The sequence below is a fragment of the Eurosta solidaginis genome, chromosome 4 (assembly GCF_040869045.1).
Source record: "Eurosta solidaginis isolate ZX-2024a chromosome 4, ASM4086904v1, whole genome shotgun sequence".
In the NCBI taxonomy this organism is placed as follows: domain Eukaryota; kingdom Metazoa; phylum Arthropoda; class Insecta; order Diptera; family Tephritidae; genus Eurosta; species Eurosta solidaginis.
Genome location: NC_090322.1, coordinates 243,111,398 through 243,136,671, shown reverse-complemented (window position 1 = coordinate 243,136,671; position 25,274 = coordinate 243,111,398). Strand labels below are relative to the sequence as shown.

Here is a 25,274-nt window from a genome sequence, read left to right as displayed (position 1 = left end):
CCATTGTCCAAAATTTTACTAATTTTCTATCCTGAGTCATAAGCTCACCTCATCTACCAAGTTTCGTCGCTTTATTTGTCTTTTGTAATGAATTATCGCACTTTTTCGGTTTTTCGAAATTTTCGATATCGAAAAAGTGGGCGTGGTTATAGTCCGATATCGTTCTTTTTAAATAGCGATCTAAGATGTGTGCTCAGGAACCTACATACCAAATTTCATCAAGATACCTCAAAATTTACTCAAGTTATCGTGTTAACGGACGGACGGACGGACGGACATGGCTCAATCAAATTTTTTTTCGATCCTGAAAATAAGTGGCAACTTTGTAAACACACATTAAGGTAGAACTATATCAACATAAGATTTGCTTGCTCAAAGTTTTAAATGACATGTGTAACAGTTAAATTTAAGTAACATACTCGAACAAAATTTTCTTGTTCCTTTTCTAGATCTACCATATGCCAGTACTGCCATTACCTATATCCTCTTACTAATTCACTTAAATTTAAATATTTACTTTTTCCTGAGAATAATTGAAATATTAAGCAATAAAATTGCGATCTGCATCAACCTTTGAAATAAGACCTTCATCAAAAATAAAACAAAGCTCTCTAACTAACAACAACAAAAAACCCACAAACACGAGTATTTTGATTAAAACGACTGAATCTAAACGACACGCAAAACAAAACACAACACAAAAGGGGTAACCAAAAGTGAGTACTTAAGTATTCAAATAATGGAAATGTTGAAACACTTGACATACTTTTAGAAGCACAGAAGTGCATATGTGGTTTAGTTGAATGTGAACATGTGTAACATTCACACTCACACTAGCACGCACAATATTACAAATACTAAAACGCGAGCTACTAATTTACACAGAACGCAAACTGAAGCACACAAGCAATAAATAGAAATATTTGTATGTATGTGTGTTTGTACAAATTTATACATTAAATGTAAACATATGCTCACATAAACATATCAACATACATCTAAGCCTTTGGTTTGCTCTAGCGAAAGTTCAAAAAAGTTCAAGGATTTGTTGGAATTTAAACAGACAAGAGTATGCCTGCAACCTAAACAATGCAAATCAAAGCAACAAGTTCAACAACAACGTACTAAAATCTACGTGTGTGTGTGTTTATGCTTATGGGTATGTGTGCGTAATATATACGTTGAGTTTAACACTAACGAATTTTGTCATTTAACAACATACTCAATGTCGGTTGACAACAGCTGTTGATGTTGATGATGGCATTTTCTTGCTAATAACCAATATTTTTTGACATAGTTGCTTGTTTACATACTCAATTTCAGATACACGCACATATTTACAAATTAGCACTGACAGTAACATACAGCAGTGTGATGCAAAGCACGCGAACATGTTTAAAAATTTTTTTTTTTTTTAATTTTAAAAACTCTCCAAAGGGATTAAAATTAGTATATCCCCCTCGGTAATGCAGCCTGTCAGTACATCAGCGGCCAAGGATAATAATGAGGTTGGTGACTTACATTGAGAAGATTCAGGGGGGACAGTGAATGAGTTTTAGGTGCTAACAGCTGAAATGGCTGAAGTGTTGATAATAATGAATAAAATGCTTGCAGCAGCGAACAGAAAAATATGAACTTGTCAGCAATTTTTTGATAATTGTATCGTCTTTCGTCAATGTGTGACTAATTCGATACGTTTTGTAGTTTCTAAGGCCCACTTGTAGAACGGCGAGCTATTTTTTGTGAAAAATGTATGAGTTTAACCCCTCATGTCTGGTTAGCTGTAAGTAAAAAAAGCTAACGTGCCAATCTTCAAGTGGCCCTTAGGCGATATAAATTCACTTCACAAACAAAAAAATTCTTTACCGGAATTTTTTCCTTCAAGCAGACATTAAGGCTGTAACGAACGAGAACTCTTTTTTCAATTAAAGGTAACATATGTATTTAATTAGCGAGCTTTGCTCATATTGCTTTATACAATGGTTTTTGTAATTGATATTAGAGAAAAATTGTAAGTTTACAAACGGCGATGGTTACTAGGACATGTTTCTGAATTTCACTTCTTCATCAGCTAGCTTTTCGGGAGCTGAGCGTTGAACTCGAGTCTGCAACATTCATATCAGTGCAAGCCTTTTTTAGCTGCTACGCCATATGAATGTTCCGTTGTTCGCTGTACAATTGGTCTCTAAGAGTTGTCAAAACTCAAAAACAAAAATTTAGAAATCAAAATTCAGAAGTCAAAATTCAGAAGTTAAAATTTTATTTTTTTTTGCTGTTTGATTGCTTTCTGAGTCTTGATATCGTAGTTTTTTTTCAGCCTGGAACACAGCAATGACGAAAGGAGGTTTTATATCCAAATTGGGTGAAACTTGAACAAATAATTCTATCGAAGTGCGTTTGAGACACCCTAACATATTTAATTTCATAAATATAATAAACAACGAGCAGGCAATAATAGAAAAGCACTGTAGCAAGTTTCAGCTTGAGGCGAACCTATAGAAAACACAAGGAAAAATATAAAGACTTCGACCAGCGTTTTTTTTTTTTAATATAGTAAATTCATTTGAAAAAGATAAAAGCGAAAACGATTTAATTAATTCCATGCTTGCCATTGCACACAATTTGAACTTTATATTGCACTACTTTTCCTTTATACTTAATACCTTCTCAATAACTAAATGTTTCTGAATTAAATATTTTTTTGTCGTCTGATTACTTTCCGAATTTTGACTTCTGAAATTTGACTTCCGAAATTTGACTTCTGAATTTTGACCGATCTCTGAATTTTGACTTTCTGAAAAACGGGTTCTGACTAATGTTTTCTGAAAAAATGCGTTTCTGAATTTATGGGGAGCACCGGTAAGAGGTTATGCACATTTTGAAAGCAATATTAAAACTTCCGAAAATTTTTTGGATACATCTACATATCGTCGCTGCGCTCACAAAAACAGTTATGTCTTTTTCAGGAACTGTTCAGGAGATCAAAAAAACTTATTTCTGGTCTCCGTTTGCAAAATTTTGCAAATTTCGTATTTTTGATATATTTTATGGAAGGTATGTTATTGATGTGTGAAGGAACAAATTGTGTTTTTTAACCCATTACGACGTGATATATATTTGCGCCGTTTTAAAGCACATGGCTGTTTTCAAACATGATTAAAATTTGCTTTAGGCGGTAGGGAAATGTATGAAATTTGTGCCGCATTTCCTCATAATTCTTACGGAGATAACCCCTTAAGCCCCTGGGAGGTATAGCTTCATCAATCAGATGTCTGTTGGGATGCCCAGGTTTCTGGGTATTCAACAGAAACTGTTTGTTTAGCATTTCATTTCTCTCCCTAATGGGGACTATTCTCGCCTAATTGTGTACGTGGTGTTCTGGGGACATAAGAAGACAGCCCGTAGCGGTTCTGATGGCAGTGTTTTGGCAGGCCTGTATTTCCTTCAGGTTAGTAACCTTTAGGCTTGGCGACCATATCGGGGACGCGTAGTATGCAATCGGCTAGCCAATTGCTTTGTAAGTAGTAATGAACGTTTCATTGTTTTTATCCCAAATGCTGCCAGCAGGAGATTTGAGGATTTTATTACGGCTATGGATTTTCGGTACAATTGCGGTTTCATGCTCTCCAAAATATAGATCCTGATCGAACGTCACTGAGTGGTGGGTGATTAACACGAGACCGCCTCCATTTCCGCTCTCGCATTCTTTTCTGTGTACGCTATGTCCAGAGCAGGTTTGCAGAGCAGACCTTGCTGTATGTTTGGTCTCTTGGATCGCTGCAATGCGGATGTTATGCCGCTTCATGAAATCAAATATCTACGTGATTTTCCCAGTTAACCCATTACAGTTTAACCGCAGATTTCTGTGTTGTTGTGGCTGGCTGAGCAGCGGGGTAGCTAGAAGGTAGTGGGGGAGCTAAGGCGCGGACTACGGGACGCCCTTGGGCGTACACAGCAAGGAGCCACAAAAGAGTTATAAAAGTTACGAGGACGTCGGCTATCGGGATCTAGCCCAGTACAACCTGTCAGATGCAACCATCCCTTGCACGTGACACACTGACAAGAGTATGACCTTCCTAAAAGATTCTTTTCCGGCAAACGCAGGAAAACCATTTCTCAGGACCGGGGTCAGAAGAAGGACCCTGATTGGGTTCGATACCCTCCCGGAGCAGGAGAATATGGCGTAGTCCCACTGCAAGGATTTGTTGGGAGGATGACAATTTGTGGGAGGGACGCAACAAATTAAATGGGGTTACACTGAAATAACAGCCCTTGGTCGGGAAAAATCTCGAGTTGCTCCAGCTCATAGAACCGGCTGCCTTGGGAAGCAAGATGGTTTGTAATTATTTTTTACATTGAAATCAAAGCACTTTCGCCAGCGTTTAAAAATAATTATAAGCAAATAAGTGCATAACCGTTTTTCAGAGTACTTCTAGGACTGTGAGCACACAGCTGTTTTCGGTCAGTTCTAAACCAAAAGAGATATAAAAAAACGATATATGCAGAAATGTGGGCTCTATATAGTAATAATGAAATATGCAATAAAAAAAATTTTGACAAAAAACACATACCTAACTGTTTTCGTTAGCGCAGCGACGATATGTAAATTATTAAGTCGGCAACTCATGCACGAGATATGTGTCGACGATAATGAAACATGGTCCAAGTTATTTGATTTCGATATAGGGCTCCGCATTTTTCTTTAATAATCTGAATCAATCACCTATAATCTTTTTTATTTAACTCGCCTCTTTGCCGCTTTTTTATGTTTCTTAAAATGGGCTACATAGATTTCAACCTGACTAATTTATCCAATTTACCAAAAAGGGACTAGAAGGGACCAATTATGCCCCAATGTAGACAATAGAGATCAATCAGAGACCGCTCTCTTTACGTATTAGTCGCAATATTTTTATAGGCTAACTACATATATATGTATGTATGTATACACTTGAACACGGCTGTCTTCTTTTCACGACGTCTGTATATATATATGTTCTAGTATGCGTTAGTTGCCTGAAAAAGTTAGTTGATTGTCAGATCACGACGAAAAATCGATGTAAGTCACATTGTTTACAAATCGATTTTCATTTATTTATTTATTACTTTTTTATGTGTGTTCCCTATTATATGAACAATAAAATGGCATAGTAATAGATATAGATACAAAAACAAAGAGCGACAAACTTGTTAAAGTTAGAACATATATTCCAGTGAAATTCCTTGAAAGAATGAGAAAGCAGGAAACTTTGTCTTAGTTGATGTGAAATAAAACAAGTAAGGAAGGCTAAGTTCGGGTGTAACCGAACATTACATACTCAGTTGAGAGCTGTGGAGACAAAATAAGGGAAAATCACCATGTAGGAAACTGAACCTAGGGTAACTCTGGAATGTGTTTGTGTGACATGTGTATCAAATGGAAGGTATTAAAGAGTATTTTAAGAGGAAGTGGGCCATAGTTCTATAGATGGACGCCATTTAGGGATATCGCCATAACGGTGGACCAGGCCTGACTCTAGAATTTGTTTGTACGATAAAGGGAGTGGGCCTAAGTTCTATAGGTGGACGCCTTTTCGAGATATCGCCATAAAGGTGGACCAAGGGTGACTCTAGAATTTATTTTGTACGATATGGGTATCAAATGAAAGGTGTTAATGAGTATTTTAAAAGGGCGGGAGCCTTAGTTCTATAGGTGGACGCCTTTTCGAAATATCGCCATAAAGGTGGACCAGGGGCGACCCTAGAATTTCTTTGTACGATATGGGTATCAAATGAAAGGTGTTAATGAGTATTTTAAAAAGGAGTGGACCTTAGTTCTATAGGTGGACGCCTTTTCGAAATATCGCCATAAACGTGGACCAGGGGTGACTCTAGAATTTGTTTGTACGATATGGGGGTCAAATGAAAGGTGTTAATTAGTATTTTAAAGGGCGTGGACCTTAGTTCTATAGGTGGACGCCTTTTCGAAATATCGCCATAAAGGTGGACCAGGGGTGACTCTAGAATTGTTTCGTACGATATGGGTATCAAATGAAAGGTATTAATGAGTATTTTAAAAAGGAGTGGGCATTAGTTCTATATGTGGACGCCTTTTCGAGATATAGCCATAAACGTGGACCAGGGGTGACTCTAGAATGCGTTTGTACGATATGGGTATCAAATTAAAGGTATTAATGAGGGTTTTAAAAGGGAATGGCCCTTAGTTGTATATGTGAAGGCGTTTTCGAGATATCTACCAAAATGTGGACCAGTGTGATCCAGAACATCATCTGTCGGGTACCGCTAATTTATTTATATATGTAATACCACGTACAGTATTCCTTCCAAGATTCCAAGGGCTTTTGATTTCGCCCTGCAAAACTTTTTCATTTTATTCTACTTAATATGGTAGGTGTCACACCCATTTTACCAAGTTTTTTTCTAAAGTTATATTTTGCGTCAATAGACCAATACAATTACCATGTTTCATCCCTTTTTTCGTATTTGGTATATAATTATGGCATTTTTTTCATTTTTCGTAACTTTCGTTATCGAAAAAGTGGGCATGTTCATTGTCGGATTTCGGCCATTTTTTACACCAATACAAAGTGAGTTCAGATAAGTACGTGAACTGAGTTTAGTAAAGATATATCGATTTTTGCTCAAGTTATCGTGTTAAAGGCCGAGCGGAAGGACAGGCGGTCGACTGTGTATAAAAACTGGGCGTGTCTTCAACAGATTTCGCCCTTTTTCACAGAAAAGAGTTATCGTCCTAGAATCTAAGCCTGTACCAAATTTGACAAGGATAGGTAAATGTTTGTTCGAATTATGGCATTAAAAGTATCCTAGACAAATTAAATGAAAAAGGGCGGAGCCACGCCCATTTTGAAATTTTCTTTTATTTTTGTATTATTTTGCAACATATCATTACTGGAGTTGAATGTTGACATAATTTACTTATATGCTGTAAAGATATTAACTTTTCTTTTAAAATTTGAATTTAAAAAATTTTTTTTTTAAAAAGTGGGCGTGGTCGTTCTCCGATTTTGCTAAATTTTATTAAGCAGACATAAAGTAATAAGAGTAACGTTCCTGCCAAACTTCATCATGATATCTTCAACGACTGCCAAATTACAGCTTGCAAAACTTCTAAATTACCTTCATTTAAAAGTGGGCGGTGCCACGCCCATTGTCCAAAATTTTACTAGTTTTCTTTTTTGCGTCATAAGCTCAACTCACCTACCAAGTTTCATTGCTTAATGCGTATTTGGTAATGAATTATCGCACTTTTTCGATTTTTCGAAATTTTCGATATCGAAAAAGTGGGCGTGGTTATTGTCCTATATCGTTCATTTTAAATAGCGATCTGAGGTGAGTGCCCAGGCACCTACAAATTTCATCAAGCTACCTCAAAATTTACTCAAGTTATCGTGTTAACGGACAGACGGACGGACGGACGGACGGACGGACATGGCTCAATCGAATTTTTTTTCGATACTGATGATTTTGATATATGGAAGTCTATATCTATCTCGATTCCTTTATACCTGTACAACCAACCGTTATGCAGTCAAAGTTAATATACTCTGTGAGCTCTGCTCAACTGAGTATAAAAAAAATTGGAAAATACGTAAAAAGGGCAACGAGAAAGAAAATTGTAAGAGGAGCAAGTAAGTGTTTGTGTGAATAAGGAGAAATGAACGTTGCTGATATTATACGCACTTATAATGCAATGAAGTGTCGAGGTGTATCAAAAACTAAAAAGTGACGGAATTGATGAGTATGAGCAAATACAACATAGAAGAAAAATGGGGCATTTGAAAAGAAGAAAATGAGTTTTGTTATCCTACATGTATAGGTTTGTAGCTTAACATGGGCTTATTATACAGGGTGACAAAGTTTTGCTTGAAGAAAAATTAGTAGAGCACGTTTTGCATGCGAGTCTAGTAACGCTCTACTCCCGTAAATTTGATTTCATATATCGTCTTGCCACTAAACATTCATTTTATGAAGGGTGCGGTAAACTTATCTGTATAGTTGTGGTACGATTAGGTAAGGTGACCACTGCCTCAAATAAAGGCGCCCTACCTAGAATATTTCAAAAAACTGTAATATTCGATTATCTGTTGTTGTTGTGTGAACAGTGATTCGCCCCATTCAAAAGGCGCGACCATTCACACTCAATTGTCATCAAAGTCCTCTAACGGGAGTCTGAAAAAACCAGCAGTTTTGACAGGCGTGAACCATAGATGGAAAGGGGGTTGAAGGCGTAGGTTTGACATTACAATTGAAAAGATGGTTACTGTCATGTGAGGACGCATCGCATGCGCGACATACATTACGTTTGTCTGTGTTGATTCTGAACAAGTAAGAATTTAACCTGTTACAGTATCCAGAACGAAGTTGGCCCATAGTGTTTCCCCTGGTAGTATGCTTTCTTCTTCTGCAAGGGTAGGATAGTGTATATTGATAATGCGGTACATTGGGCGCGTCCTTGCAAAGGTTTGGATTTTGTCTAGTGTGGACTTTGACTACGGCTCTCTTATGCTTGTCCAGATCAAACGGCTGTGTAGACTGGTGCTAGATCTCATCGTAGTGCTTACGAAGATGTTCCCCATATCCCTCTTGGAGAAGATCAAGCAGTTGTTTGTTTCTGTGCCCAAGTTTGTGACAACTAAGCAAAAACTATCTGAGTAGCACTTCGTTATGCTCTTTTATTTGGAGCTCTTTTGCCTCACTATGTACGTGATGCTCAGGGACCATTGGACGATAGCCAATGGTAGTGCTAAGTGTAGCATTTTGGCAGCCTTTTCCAGGCGAGGACATAAGCGGCCGGCCAGTTGCTTTGTACGTAGTTAGTAACATTTCTTTATCTTTTCCCCTAAGTTCCGCTAGCATGAGACTTGTTATTTTTTGTTAAGGCTTTGTATTTCAGATACAATTTCGACGGGTCGTGGGCAGGTATCCGTGAAAGACTTGGTAGATAGCTAATTCGTCTTTAGGAGGGCCAGATCCTGGTGCCATTATCGTGCATTCATCGGCGTAGGAAATAACCCTTTCCTGATGGCGAGGGCTTCCGCATTACCATTGCATGATCTTTTATATGGATATTGTAGCCATCGCAAGTTCGGCGGTCCGAGCTGCTAGTTAGCTTTGTTTTTCTTGACCTGCGGCAATACTGATAGTCGCCGCTCTGGGGCATAGGCATGGGTGAACACGCCTCGAAGGATTCAGGCTTTGTCGTGCGTGCTGGTCGACAGCCGCTGGAGTACCTGGTGTTGATGGGCTGGTTCTTGTGTTTTATTGAGTTATCTACCGGTTGCACTCGAATCATTTTCTAACGACAACAAAATTATGTATCCCGTTCGAAATAAATAACCCTGTATTTAACTTATTGTTAGCCATATGGAGTGATGTTGATGAAAGGGCGTCTAAGGCAACAAAAGCCGATGAGAGGTATATATCTCAGTGATTCTGTGGGAAACTTTTTATGAATAATAAAGCAGATTTAATGGTAAAACTTTATCATCAATTACTTCGGCATGAGTGGCTGTGCATATACTTACTTACATACTAACAGAACAATATGAAGTGTATTCCACAGCCACGGGTGGGACATTTTAACTCGACTTTGACTTAAACTTACAATACAATATATTAAATTTGAAATTTCAACTACTTTTCTTGAAAACATTGTTATATTTTTTGAGTGGATCCCTTTCAATGTGAGATATTGTTCCTTAAACTGTATTTAGTTTGCGTTTCCTTCTCCATATAAAATTTCTTCATAAATTAGAAGTCTACTTTTAGGCACGTTTTCACTTAATAACTGCATGTAGGTGAGTGCAACAAACCACACATATTCGAAACAAAATTATATCAAACTAATGAAACAAAACATTTTATTTAAAAGGATTTATATAGACAACTCCATCTGCTACACAACTCTAAGCTCAATGCAAGAAAGTCTGTCTGAAAGTATGCTACACATATTGCTTTTGTTCACAGCGATCAAGAACGGAGAGTACAAAACAGGCATATATTAATATATTACAAATAACTATCGACAATAATTAAACAGCGTTTATAAAGTAAATTATTGGGCTTTCATATTGTAGCTGTAGATTTTCAATTAAAATTTGTTTTAATGAAAAATCTGACTCGATCATGGCGCAATAAAACCAGACAGGTGAAGTCATTATTACAAAATGGAGTCGCGTTTGACAATAGGTACCCGCCCTAATAATTCTAAGTGCACGAAATCAATGTCTGTGGTATATATTTCCTTTTGTAGGAGAGTTTATTTTCATTTCCTTAGTGGAAATGGAAAAGTTTTAGTCAACGCAAGTGAATATCTGGATCTTCAGAGCATACCATTGTCCACAACTAAGGAATATGGAAAAAGAAGTTGACGTCAATGAGATGACTGACGACCTGGAACAATGTCATAAAATCGCGGAAGAGAAAGCTACGGATCAGCGGTACATGGTCCCCAGACCTGCTCTTTACCTTCATATGTAAACTAAGCGTTGTGAGGTAAGTTCATTTTTTCATCTTCTCTTCTTTCCTCTAAACCTCGCATTTTCTAGTTTATCTTAATCGGCCCATTCAACTTCCCCTATTTCTTTAATTCTTCCGTAAATCTTCCCGTTTTTCCTCTTACTCTTCCTGCTTTTACTCTTATCCAAGTCTAACCAACAATATTACTCCTAATCTTATTCTTATATTATTCTTACTCTTCCTGTAAACCTCTTTTTAATATTTTATGTCCCTTGACTTCTACCACCCCCCCCCCCTTTTTTTCATCGCCTCCACCTATCTAAGTCAACCGGAAAATCGGTAGCCTCAAACTGTAGAAAATGAATTTTTATTATAATTTTTATGTATCTGGATGCCATAGCAATACAGCGCCATCTAATATCGGGTAAACGGAATAAATAGTCCCTTACCTGAGCTTCGAAAGAGATATTGAAGCCACAATTGAGCTCGAGGGTTCGTGCCAGGGTGCTGTTTACTGTGTCGATCGAGAACTATGTAGATCCTACAGGCTGCCAGATTACTGCAGCGTCTTATTATCGGAAATTATAGGCATGAAGAAAGCAGCAGTAATTCTGGAAGAAGCGTGCTTAAGCTACAGTTACGTCAATATATATATTGATAGTCAGGTGGCGATTAAGGCAATAATCTCACAGAGTACTTCAACAATAAGTGTTCCGGATTGCAAAGAAGCATTGCAAAAACACCGCTCAGGTCCAACCATACATCTATTCTGGGTTCGCAGTCATTAACGGATAGAAAGTAATGAAAAGGCCGATGAGTTGACAAAGGAGGGTGCAACACTCGCTGAAACAACAATTGACATCCAAATCCATTTGGAAGAAATTAAACGAAGTTACGAGCTGCATATGATCCATCAAGCAGGAAAGGCGTGGACGAAAGCATAGGGCTGCATAATTTCCATAATCATGTGCAAAGCCTATGCTATTAGACTCACAAAGTGACTCACATCTTTGAATAGAGAAGACTTAAGGCTCACGATGGGCCTACTAACTGGACACCGCCTTCTGGCATCGCATGCTTATTAGTTAGGCCTCGTTAGTAACAGCAGGTATAGGAAGTACGAGCTGCAGGAAGAAACGTTTGAGCACGTTCTGTGTTCGTGTCCTGCGCTCGCTAGGTCAAGGCTTCAGTTATTTAGCTAGAAACTAGAAAACTTCTAGTATTTGCCAAGAGGACGGAGTTATTCTATAACATAAGTCCTGGTACTTTATTGGGGTTCTTCCGTTTGGTCGTCAAACAAATTCTGGCAACACTATGGACACATTCAGCAACATTTATTTATTATTTATTGAACGGCCAGTTCAGCCTAACCTATGTTTCTGGAATAATGTCGTGATTCTTCATTGGTCTGTCAGTTGATGGAATAAATGAAGAAAAATTGCCTTATTAGCCACACTAAATACGTAGTAAGTAGAGCAAGTGCTATATTTAATTTTTTTGTTGTTTTTGCAAGTGACTTAATATATAATAATTAATGATTTACATGATTAAATTTATTCTTAACTGCGTTTCTACGAAAAATATTTTGCTACGAATAGCTCTGTTAAGTCGAAATAAGTTTATATACACACATGCATACATATATGCGTATATATACAATATACATAAAAGATATGTAATTAAAAGTCAAAAAAGAAAACACTTACAATACTCCACGTAAGCTTTAGAAAACACGAAAAAAACCCACTGCCTCACCCATATGCGCTAACGCAGCTTGTATTTTTTACAAAGCCGTTTCTCGCAAATTAATGGAATTATCACTTAACCGAGTATACAATTCGCTAGTTATTGAATTGGGAATCCCGGTGATATTCACAACTTGAAAATTCCAAATTTTTGAGTTAGCTCGTTTTTGATTTAGGTGCGTGATATATGCTACATTTCACTTGTACATAATTAATGCCTTCTATCTAGAGTTGCATGGAATTTCGTATATTATTAAGAAAGTATTTTTTCTACTTTACACACGCGTATATACTTTGCAAAGCTGTATTAGTATTGTGTATATAAGGGTGGTCGAAGTGCACTCACACCATGGCACTTTTTAATCGGAAGCATTAGCTTCTCGACAATAATATTAGCGGCTACTGAAAGCAGAAAAATGTATACTTGTTTTTTTTATAGCCAGCTGTATTTGTGCACAGGGTATTATAACTTTGTAAAAGGAATCGAGTTAGATATAGACTTCCATATATCAAAATCATCAGTATCGAAAAAAAAATTTGATTGAGCCATGTCCGTCCGTCTATCCGTCTGTACGTTAACACGATAACTCGAGTAAATATTGAGATATTTCACACGAGCTTATCTGAACCCAGAATTGATTGGTATTGGAAATGAGCAAAATCGGATGATAACCATGCCCACTTTTTATATATATAACATTTTGGAAAGCACAAAAAACCTGATTATTGATTTAGTAAATAATACACTTAGAACGTTGAAATTTGACGTATGGACTGATACTGAGACTATTGATAAAAATTTGAAACAGTTTTTTTTTAAATGGGCGTGGCACCGCCCACTTGTTGTAAAATCAATTATACAAATATTATTAATCATAAATCAAAAATCTTTCAACCTATCGTAACAAAATTCCGCAGAGAAAGGAATGCTTTGAAAAAAAAATTTACGAAATCGGTTAAGGACCACGCCCACTTTTGTTAAGGAATAATATAAACTATATCTTTGCAAAAAATACCTTTATATCAATGGTATTTCATTTCCAAGTGGATTTATAACAATAAATAGGAAAAACTTCCAATTTTAAAGAATGAGCGTGGCACAGCCCCTTTTATGACTAAGCAATTTTCTATGTTTCGGCAGCCATAACTCGAAGAAAAATTAGTTCAGAATAGAACCATATGTATATGTATTATTGCACAGCCTTGTAACACTATTAGGCACACAAAACAAACAACAACAGCATTTCAAGTATACATCTGGGTATGTAATGTTTGGTTCACCCGAACTAAGACTTCCTTACTTGTTTTATTGCGTTTTGGGCCACGCCTCTGTACATATGAGAATGTGGAAAAGTACTCAATTTAATATGCATATGTATATATGTATGTATATATGGGGTATTCCATCCCATTTCGACCAATTTTGAACCCGACCCCTTTAGAATTGGCTGAAAGTTTTTCTTCTTTTTCTAGCTTACGAAAGACGTTTTTCAGAAATTTTTCAAATTTTTTCATCCAACTCAAAAAAAGTTATGAATTTTAAAAAAAACACCGTTTTTGTTTTCAAAATGCTATAACTTTTTCAAAAATTGACCGTTTGGGATTTTTTTTTAAAATTTGTTTTTAAATGTACTTTTCAGAAAAAATTCAAAAAATTTTAAAAGTTTTTTTTTTTGTAATTTTTCAGTTTTTCGAGATTTTTCGAATTTCGCCCTTTTTTTCTCACAAAAAACTTCAATCAATTCTGCAATCATCCCCACTAATCCCGGAGTGGGCCGAGAATTTTTTTTTTTTTTTTTTTTATTTAATTGAAAAAAAAAATTTTAATTTTTTTTTGTATTTTTTCCGAAAAGTACATTTAAAAACATATTTTTAAAAAAAAGAAATGATCCCAAACGGTCAATTTTTGAAAAAGTTATAGCATTTTGAAAACAAAAACTGTGTTTTTTTAAAAATTCATAACTTTTTTGAGTTGGATGAAAAAATTTGAAAAACTTCTGAAAAACGTCTTTCGTAAGCTAGAAAAAGAAGAAAAACTTTCAGCCAATTCTAAAGGGGTCGGGTTCAAAATTGGTCGAAATGGGATGGAATACCCCATATATATATACTAGTTCTAATTAGGTTGGCGCACCTTTACTTTTAGTACAGTGGATCAATACTCTACAGGTAATCGCACTAATGAGATAGGGAGACAGTACTAGTTCTAATTCCGTCCGCTCACAATTCTTTCAAATGACTTTCCCGCAATGCATCCGATTAGCGCCAGTTTGGAGGTAGTCAATAAACTTGTAAAGCGGAACTGCCATATTTCCTTCATGGCCTATATACCTCGTTTTCATTGTTTTAAAAAATTTGTACTTTAATGTTTGCGTCGCGTATTATATTGTCACGAATATTAGCAACACTAAGGGATACTATCATCTCTGAACCGATGCTAAGCAGAGACTTGTATGCACATCATTAAATCAATCATTATGTCTACGCGCAGCGGAGAAGAGACGCACAAACACATGCAGATATCTTATCTGAGATGCTCCCAAAAGTATGCAATTATAATTGTGGTCACATACACGCGCATATGAGAAGCTATAAACGTAGTTGATAACCAACTAGTAAATTCTAAAAATGGAAGCGCCTAGAAGATGCGAACTTGCGTGATTTCTACAGAGTATAAAAGGCAGCAACAGTAGAGGCACGAGAATCAGTTTGATTTAAGACGCTGTCTGGCGAGCAATAGTAGTGTTATTGTGAAGAACTTTAATAAACGCCATTTTGCATTATTGAATAGTGGAGTTATTTATTCAACATTTTAGTGATTCGAACGTTAGCAGAAGGGCAAATAAGAGGATTTGCACTAAATTCGTTACAATATGAATGCTGGTTGTACATGGATTATGGGTGGATATGGAGTCATAACCATCAAAAAAGGTTCAGGCGACAAAAAGAAAAAAATAGATAAATTTTGTTAACGAAAAAAAGTTGTATAATATCTATGCAGCATCTAGCCCCTACCCGCAGTGCAATCCCCACGACGAAAACACAACATAAAACTATTACCAAACAGTCCCGAAAAGATCCCGAAATTATAGCACATACAGTCACAAAATAGTTCGGAGATAAACTCACAATGATCCATAAACCTACGGATATACTGAATTTTTTAAAAAGTTAGTGTATGTCAATGAATCATTGGAACAATTTTGAATGAAGTATTGAGGCTATCTGAATGTTTCGATGTGGGAATTGCCAAATGTTGCATTTGTGACTTAATAATAACAGAACGACTGTACTTATTTACTAACTTTACTCAAGAAGGAGATACTGCAAAAATTTTATAAAGGCGAGAGTGTTTTGAAATTATCACGAAATAGCCCAGAAACTATCCCGAGATGGCGGCCACCGTGGTGTGATGGTAGCGTGCTCCGCCTATCACACCGTATGCCGTGGGTTCAACTCCAGGGCAAAGCAACATCAAAATTTTAGAAATAAGATTTTTCAATTAGAAGAAAATGTTTCTAAGCGGGGTCGCCCCTCGGCAGTGTCTGGCAAGCGCTCCGATTGTATTTCTGCCATGAAAAGCTCTCAGTGAAAACTCATCTGCCTTGCAGATGCCGTTCGGAGTCGGCATAAAACATGTAGGTCCCGTCCGGCCAATTTGTAGGGAAAAATCAAGAGGAGCACGACGCAAATTGGAAGAGAAGCTCGGCCTTAGATCTCTTCGGAGGTTATCGCGCCTTACATTTATTTATTTTTAGTTACGTTTACGTCATATATTGTTGAAATACGTGATTTGTAGTCATAGTTTTTACATTCAGACCACAAAAAACCTGAAGCTTTGCATCCTCACACAAAGTACCTACCTATTTTTTATTTTATATTTATCTTAAAAATCGTTTAGGTATGTAGATCTGTTCACTATATATTTCTTATCTTATGCATCCGATTATTCGGAGATTGCGAATGGGATAAGAATATTGTTAAGCCCCATTCATGAAAGGTATGAAGTCTTCGGCACAGCCGAAGACAGTCCCGTCCTTACTTGTTTATTTTATATTTATCTTAAAAATCGTTTAGGTATGTAGATCTGTTCACTATATATTTCTTATCTTATGCATCCGATTATTCGGAGAATACGAATGGGATAAGATTATTGTTAAGCCCCATTCATGAAAGGTATGAAGTCTTCGGCACAGCCGAAGACAGTCCCGTCCTTACTTGTTATTCTATAACTATCAGACCAAACACGTTGTACTGTTCCTAAAATTTACTTGCCGACTATTGAACAATTGCCCCTCTTGCTTCATATCTCTCTTATTCATCATTTTCCCCTCCTTTTCCTATTGCTCACCCTCTTCCTAACTTTCTACCATTTGCTTTCCTTTTTCTCGGCTTTTACTTTTTCTTTTTGATTATATCTATCCTTCAGAATAGACTAGACTATTCTCTTCCGCTACCTTTTTTCAGCAGACTTTTCATCCTCCTATGCATTTACCTATTAATAATAAGATAGAAAGTGCAAACAGTTTCTGAGATATTGGCCCACTTTTAGAAAATCGTATAAAGGATTATATGTATATAGGAAAATGATGATATAGGTTTGAACCCGAAACCCCCCCCCCCCCAGTAAATCCGCCACTGGCCTGAAGTAAGAGGCGACTAAAACAACCAAATGATTCAAGGGGTTGTGTAGCGCAAACCCAATTGTCAATCTCACCAACACGTGGCGAATCCCATTTCTTCAGCAGCGAGGATCTGGCGACCCCAAGTTCCACAGAACATAGGGGTTGTGGAAGGTATGGACTAGAAGGATCAATTTGGTCATATTAAATCGTTCCCGAGATGGTCGGGCTTGTACATGAATGGTACTTGTTACCGGAACGTACCGGATCTATATATGGCAAAGGATCGTCGACATCGATAACACTCCTTCGGGATGTGTCTTTATCGCTACAACAACGACAGCCTAAGCTTCAATCATATCACAAGCTGCCGTATATCATCGATCACTTTCACATACATATAATAAACTTTTATCCATAAATTTCTGCTATCACAGATAATCTTAATTATTTTCTCACATTTACCCAAACCTTGCAAATAAATTAACTATAAGGATAACATGAACACCACAGATAAAAAAATTAATTGCGACTATATAAAATAATTTGGAAATAAATGATAAAAAATTCAGGGAAAATGTAATCTGTGATGCAGCTGTTACAATCAGTTCGAGAGTAAATAAAAATATGGTTAACATATTTTCAGGCGCTAATCCTATTGCACCTGCGTTTACGAGTAATAAATCATTTTATGTTATAAATTAATATTTAAACACGTGGCTATTTTGTATGAAATTTCGTGTGAATAAATGAGCTGAGCTAATACATAGATATAAAAGATTCTACGTTTCCAAAACGAACAAAAGCATTTGCACTAAGTTATTTTTGAAGACCTAAGTGAGTTAATAACTAAAGTTTGTCCCCAGGACGTTTTTGTTTAGGAAATCCAACTTAAAAAAGTTGCAGGAGAAGGTATCCAATATTCTTGATGGAAGTTGAGACTTTTGTGTTTAAAATGTATATGGTTTGCATGTTTTCTTCATACAAGTGTCTTAAACATATTTGGAGTCTACTTTTGGGCTCTTTAATAGGGTTGAGGAACTTGGCTTATGACCTTACAATCGCTGTGAACAATGTTACTTTGATTTTCAAATCCTAGTCATTTATATCGTGATTAAAAGTACTGCGTCGATATTTTCTCATTTAAATCCATATGCATTAATTTTACATTTTCTTCGCTATTGTTTATTCGATATATTTCGTTAATTCAATAAATTTCAATTTGCCTTCTTTGTAAAAATTGATATTGATGAGCGACCACTCAATTTCAAACAAAATTTCCCAAAATAGCCTTAATCCTGATATTTGAAAAAGAAAGGTATGGCATAGAAAAGGGAAAATAAAAACCTAAGCCGTAATCGGTTGTAATGTGGGTGTTAAAGTTTTGTAATCAGCAACTACCGTAATCGACGAGTTATCGGTTTTTTATCAGCGTGTTATCGATTTTTTAGCGTTGAATTATCAGTTAGTTGTCACAGTATTATCAGTTTTTTATCTATAGTAACCTTATTGACAACTCTTAAATTTGTTTTTAAAAGGGTACCAATAACATTTCGTCCACTAGATAGCACGTCGTTAAACCATCGATATGAAACCGATCAGCTATCAAAATCAAGCCTATGATTTGACATTAACAAACTAACAACATATCGATGACTTATCGAAATCGGCTGTTACAGATACCTAGATTATGAAATTATACCGAAATTGCCCTAAATATTTAAGAATTCATGAGCTTAACACCGGCTTATAATAATTAAATTTCAATTATTATGTTTAATGGTTCCAAAAAAAATTTTGAAAACATTTTTGAAATAATTAAGAAGTAGATCCGAAATGACGCAATTACCCGAACTGATCCCAAAGTAGTACCTACATCAATACAGAAAGGTTTCGAATTAGATAAAGAATGATATCAATGTCATTCCAAAAATATTACAAAAGAGTACTAAATTATTTCGCAAGAGATCACCAACTTATCACTGAACAGTTCAGACAACATTCTGTAAAGGTAATATACGAATTCCGAAGATGACGATAAAATTATGCCGAAACCCCTTTCATTTTCCAGAAATAGTCTCGAAACAACACAAGCCGTCAAAATTAAAAAAAAAAATTATTCAAAGACGAGTCAATACTTTTTGAAATGTTTTCGACTCGCTGAATTTGAATATCGAGTCAGCTTTTTATGTTGATTTTGGTTTTGAGATAATATTACATAAAGGCAAAAAAATGCTATTTTTGACAGCATATACTACGCAGTTTCGCCCCGAAAACTAATTTTCATTATAAATCGATACAAAACCACCGGAAAACATTTTATTTTCCTTATAAATGCCGTTTAATTTTTCCAAAAAAAACTTTTTTGCTATCTTTTTATACTCAGTTGAGCAGAGCTCACAGAGTATATTAAGTTTGATTCGATAACGGTTGGTTGTACATATATAAAGGAATCGAGATAGATATAGACTTCCATATATCAAAATAATCCAGATCGAAAAAAAATTTGATTGAGCCATGTCCGTCCGTCCGTCCGTCCGTTAACACGATAACTTGAGTAAATTTTGAGGTATCTTGATGAAATTTGGTATGTAGGTTCCTGAGCACTCATCTCAGATCGCTATTTAAAATGAACCATATCGGACTATAACCACGCCCACTTTTTCGATATCGAAAATTTCGAAAAATCGAAAAATTGCGATAATTCATTACAAAAGACAGATAAAGCGACGAAACTTGGTAGATGAGTTGAACTTATGACGCAAAATATAAAATTAGTAAAATTTCGGACAATGGGCGTGGCACCGCCCACTTTTTAAAGAAGGTAATTTAAAATTTTTGCAAGCTGTAATTTGGCAGTCGTTGAAGATATCATGATGAAATTTGGCAGGAACGTTACTCTTATTACTGTATGTACGCTTAATAAAAATTAGCAAAATCGGAGAAGGACCACGCCCACTTTTAAAAAAAAAATTTTTTTAAAGTAAAATTTTAACAAAAAATTTAATATCTTTACAGTATATAAGTAAATTATGCCAAGATTCAACTCCAGTAATGATATGGTGCAACAAAATACAAAAATAAAAGAAAATTTAAAAATGGGCGTGGCTCCGCCCTTTTTCATTTAATTTGTCTAGGATACTTTTAATGCCATAAATCGAACAAAAATTAACCAATCCTTTTGAAATTTGGTAGGGGCATAGATTTTATGGCGTTAACTGTTTTCTGTGAAAATTGGCGAAATCGGTTAATGCCACGCCCAGTTTTTATACACAGTCGTCCGTCTGTCCTTCCGCATGGCCGTTAACACGATAACTTGAGCAAAAATCGATATATCTTTACTAAACTCAGTTCACGTACTTATCTGAACCCACTTTACCTTGGTATGAAAAATGAACGAAATCCGACTATGACCACGCCCACTTTTTCGATATCGAATATTGCGAAAAATGAAAAAAATGCCATAATTCTATACCAAATACGAAAAAAGGGATGAAACATGGTAAGGTAATTGGATTGTTTTATTGACGCGAAATATAACTTTAGAAAAAACTTTATAAAATGGTTGTGACACCTACCATATTAAGTAGAAGAAAATGAAAAAGTTCTGCAGGGCGAAATAAAACACCCTTAAAATCTTGCCAGGTATTACATACATAAATAAATTAGCGGTATCCAACCGATAATGTTCTGGGGCACCCTAGTCCACATTTTGGTCGATATCTGGAAAACGCCTTCACATATACAACTACCACCACTCCCTTTTAAAACTCTCATTAATACCTTTAATTTGATACCCATATCGTACAAACTCATTCTAGAGTCACCCCTGGTCCACCTTTATGGCGATATCTCGAAAAGGCGTCCACCTATAGAACTAAGCCCCACACCCTTTTAAAATACTCATTAACACCTTTCTTTTGATACCCATATTGTACAAACAAATTCTAGGGTCACCCCTGCTCCACCTTTATGGCGATATCTCGAACGGCGTCCACCTATGGAACTAAGGAATACTCCCTTTTAAAATACTCATTATCACCTTTCTTTTGATGCCCATATTGTACAAACAAATTCTAGGGTCACCCCTGGTCCACCTTTATGGCGATATCTCGAAAATGCGACCACCTATACAACAACCACCACTCCCTTTTAAAACCCTCATTAATACCTTTAATTTGATACCCATATCGTACAAACACATTCTAGAGTCACCCCTGGTCCACCTTTGTGGCGATATTCCGAAAAGGTGTCCACCTATAGAACTAAGCCCCACACCCTTTTAAAATACTCATTAACACCTTTCTTTTGATACCCATATTGTACAAACAAATTCTAGGGTCACCCCTGGTCCACCTTTATGGCGATATCTCGAAACGGCGTCCACCTATGGAACTAAGGATTACTCCCTTTTAAAATACTCATTAACACCTTTCTTTTGATACCCATATTGTACAAACAAATTCTAGGGTCACCCCTGGTCCACCTTTATGGCGATATCTCGAAACGGCGTCCACCTATGGAACTAAGGATTACTCCCTTTTAAAATACTCATTAATACCTTTAATTTGATATCCATATCGTACAAACGCATTCTAGAGTCACCCCTGGTCCATCTTTATGGCGATATTTCGAAAAGGCGACCACCTATACAACAACCATCACTCCCTTTTAAAATCCTCATTAATACCTTTAATTTGATATCCATATCGTACAAACACATTCTAGAGTCACCCCTGGTCCACCTTTATGGCGATATCTCGAAACGGCGTCCACCAATGGAACTAAGGATTACTCCCTTTTAAAATACTCATTAACACCTTTCATTTGATACCCATATCGTACAAACGCATTCTAGAGTCACCCCTGGTCCATCTTTACGGCGATATCTCGAAAAGGCGTCCATCTATAGAACTTAGGTCCACGCCCTTTTAAAATACTCATTAACACCTTTCATTTGATACCCATATCGTACAAACGCATTCTAGAGTCAACCTTGGTCCACCTTTATGGCTATATCCCTAAATGGCGTCCACCTATAGAACTATGGCGCACTCCCTCATAAAATACTCTTTAATGCCTTTCATTTGATACACATGTCATACAAACATTTTCCAAGGTTTCCCTCGGTTCATTTTCCTACATGGTTATTTTCCCTTATGTTGTCACCATAGCTCTCAACTGAGTATGTAATGTTCGGTTACACCCGAACTTAACCTTCCTTACTTGTTATATATAAGTTCTTCTACCACACGTTCTGGACTTCTGCAAATACTGCAAAACTTGTAGCATACTTTTAGGCAGACATTTCTTTATTAGGGTTGGAGTTATGCAACAGATGTAGTAGTCGATCTTATTCCCTTTAAGGTCCGGTTGTTCAGAAGTTGGTTAAGCTAAGCTTAAACTCTAGTCAAATTTAAACTCCAGTTAAACTACTGAGCAGTTTTTCAGTCACAGTTTAAGGGTAGGCTTTTTGTACGGCAACATTCGATTTTTATTATCTAGATAATTTGTAGATATGACCACAGCTGGATTTGGTTTACCTAACAAACATTTAAAAGATATTTCTGCAGTGAAATATATATCTGGTTCCGGAGGTGATATCCAACATCATTATTGAATTATTCTTAAACCAGGTAGTTCTCAAATTGATATCCAACGTCATTAGCATTTTCAAATTATTATGCAACCTTTGAGAGGTGTTGAGAAATGTACAGTTCGCAAATGAATATTCAACACATTTCTCCCGTTGATATCCTACATTGGATATCGAGCTGAGTTAAAGTTGAAAAAAAATATCCAAGGTGGTATCACCAAAGCCAACAGCTATTTATTTTGAGAAATAAAAACCTGACTGATGGCAGTAATGTAGCGTAGTTTATCAAAACTTACATATATTTTGTTTCATTTTAGTGGAAATACTATAGTATTGGTTTCGTTGAGTATACTATTATTCTCGAGTTGAGCCACTGTTTCGAAACAACTCTTGAGATTTTAGAGGTATGCTTAGTTATCAACATGAGCTCTAATGATACTCAAGCCCAAATGCTTGTTGGGTATATTCGACGCCATTTCGAACGAACGCAAATAACTGATAGTTTAACTCGAGCTTAACCCTGCCAGGTCGGCAGCTTAAGCTCAGTTAAAATAGACTCAAAAACTGCAGAATAAGTTTAAACGTAGTTTAACCTACAAATTGAGTTGAACTTGTACTGAAAAACCGGGCCTGCATTAAATACATATATTGTTATAGTAGTAGTTCAAAATAATTTTTTTTTTTTCAAACATGCTTTCTTAGCTAAAGCCATTTACTTCCAGACATTATATGTCTATCCAGCCTAAAAGATTTCAAAAAAAAAAAAATTGTAAAGGGAAAATAACGCAAACCTTATACCCTTTAAAGAACAATATCTCAAATCTCAAAGGAGGCCTGCGAAAATATTAAGCAATGTTTGTTTAGGTTTTAAAATGAAACAGTTGCACTTCAATGTAAGAGATGTAGTTTTGTAATGAAAAGAAGTTTTTATGACAAAAAAAGCATAGTTAATATAGCACAAAATTTGTTTTCGTACTTTTCGGTATAAATATTTGGAATACTAGAAAAATTTTAAAAATCTGGTGCCGAGAATCAGAATGCCAAACACAAAACAATATCAGCCTAGAAAACAAACAAGGAATCTCTCTTGTCAGCAAGTGTTACTTTAAACTGAGTACCTGATGCAAGGCTCGGAATCATGGACAGTGTTGAGCGAAGGGTGTATGGCTCTTTGAGTATTCGAGATAAAAGCTCTCCGAAAGAATTTGGTCACTTCCGCAGAGCTAAAAATGCACACAAAATATACATATCGACATCTGCATCAAAAATAGGATAAGATCTCTACTGAGTTGCGACAGGTAGCTGGAGTAAGGCTTGATATCCCTTGGTGCTCCCAATAGGCGTGAGTTATTACGAAGCAAGAATAACTAACATAATTTTGTTTTAATATTTCTTGACTCCATTGTCTATATTTTATTGCACATCACTGTATCCGATATGGATATTCCATATCACAATAGCCTTCAATTAAAAAACTCACCTGAATTATAATGCATATGCGCTAATATTTTCCCACGAGCAGTCATCAACACACACACGTGAATGACCAGCATATATGTACGCCCAAAAGTATGCATAATTAAATTACAAATATGAACTTTTATCATACCTACATATATATAAAGGGCATTCACATATTACACTTTTTTTTCAAATCAATACTAGTGCACATTTTACAATTTTCTACTCTCTTGAGTCAATATAAAATTTTAAAGTGGAACTTACTTTTTCGCAAAGCGCACTCCTTTACTCCTTAACTTCTGCACACTCCGAAAAAACTTCCACACAATGTAGGCTGGCTGAGGTCACGTGCAATTCTCAAGCGATTCTATAGAATTTTGCAGGCTATTAAATGGGGTTAGCCTGCAGCAAATTGCTCAACATCTACTATTTGAATTTGTATTCACTATGCAGTATATAAATATGTTTGTGTGTGTGTGTGTGTGCTGTGATATATCAGTAGTCCCACTTTTTAAATGGATAACTGCAATCCTAATTGTGTTAACAATCAAAGCAAACCGAACCGCACACGAATATTCCACATAATCAGTTTGTACCTATATATTTGATATTAAATATGCGAAGCAGGTGCAGTATTTCCGACTGTCAAATTGTCTAGGTATTCTGCCAGTTCTCAATTGCTAAGCAGATTCTTCGTCGTAGACACGTTGCGTTATTGGCAGGTTTGTCGTTTTGACACACCTAAATTGGTACATCGCACAATAAACTGTTTATTTCACTTGCAATTTGGCTTTTGGTGCCTAAATGTAGGCTATTGAATTCTTGAATGCTAGTTTGTCGTATGTGCTCATTTATATTCATTTAGGACTTTAAAAGTTTACAATACACATTTATAACTGTATTTATTTGATCAAATTTGTAATGTAGAGCAATAATTTTTAATTAAAAATTTGGTGAATATTTATAAAAAACACTTTTGGTTTCTTACATTATTTGGGTGGCATACTTTTAGGCTGTGAAATTTTTAATAATTTTTAGCGTACATAGTCACTAAATATGTGATATCTATTCAGCTAAGTATCTTTTTTTTTATTTTTAAACATATTTATAAAATTAACTTTATTTTCTTCACTTTTTATTTATTACTTCATTTATGCAAAAAAAATTAAATATTTTCGCTTTCAATTTCAAAACTATTCAAAACTCTAAAAGAGCACCTCAAATTATTTTACATTTCCAATCCACACATGCTGTTAGTACACACTTCTATTAATAATATGTACTATAATTTTTTTTTTTCCAAATTAACTGTTACCCATAACAGCTGTTTACTTTCATTTATAATTTATTGCAGTTTTTTCCGGCGCAGATGTA

At 35.9% G+C, this 25,274-nt stretch overlaps 1 protein-coding gene across 1 annotated transcript in view; it reads right to left on the bottom strand.

Moving 5' to 3' along the window:
- Positions 1-25,274, bottom strand: part of LOC137251176 (uncharacterized) — a 240,619-nt gene extending 215,345 nt beyond the window's left edge. The window contains exon 1 of the mRNA XM_067785335.1: positions 24,165-25,274. The gene's annotated coding sequence lies outside the window, so the exon portion shown is untranslated. The remainder of the gene's footprint in view (positions 1-24,164) is intronic.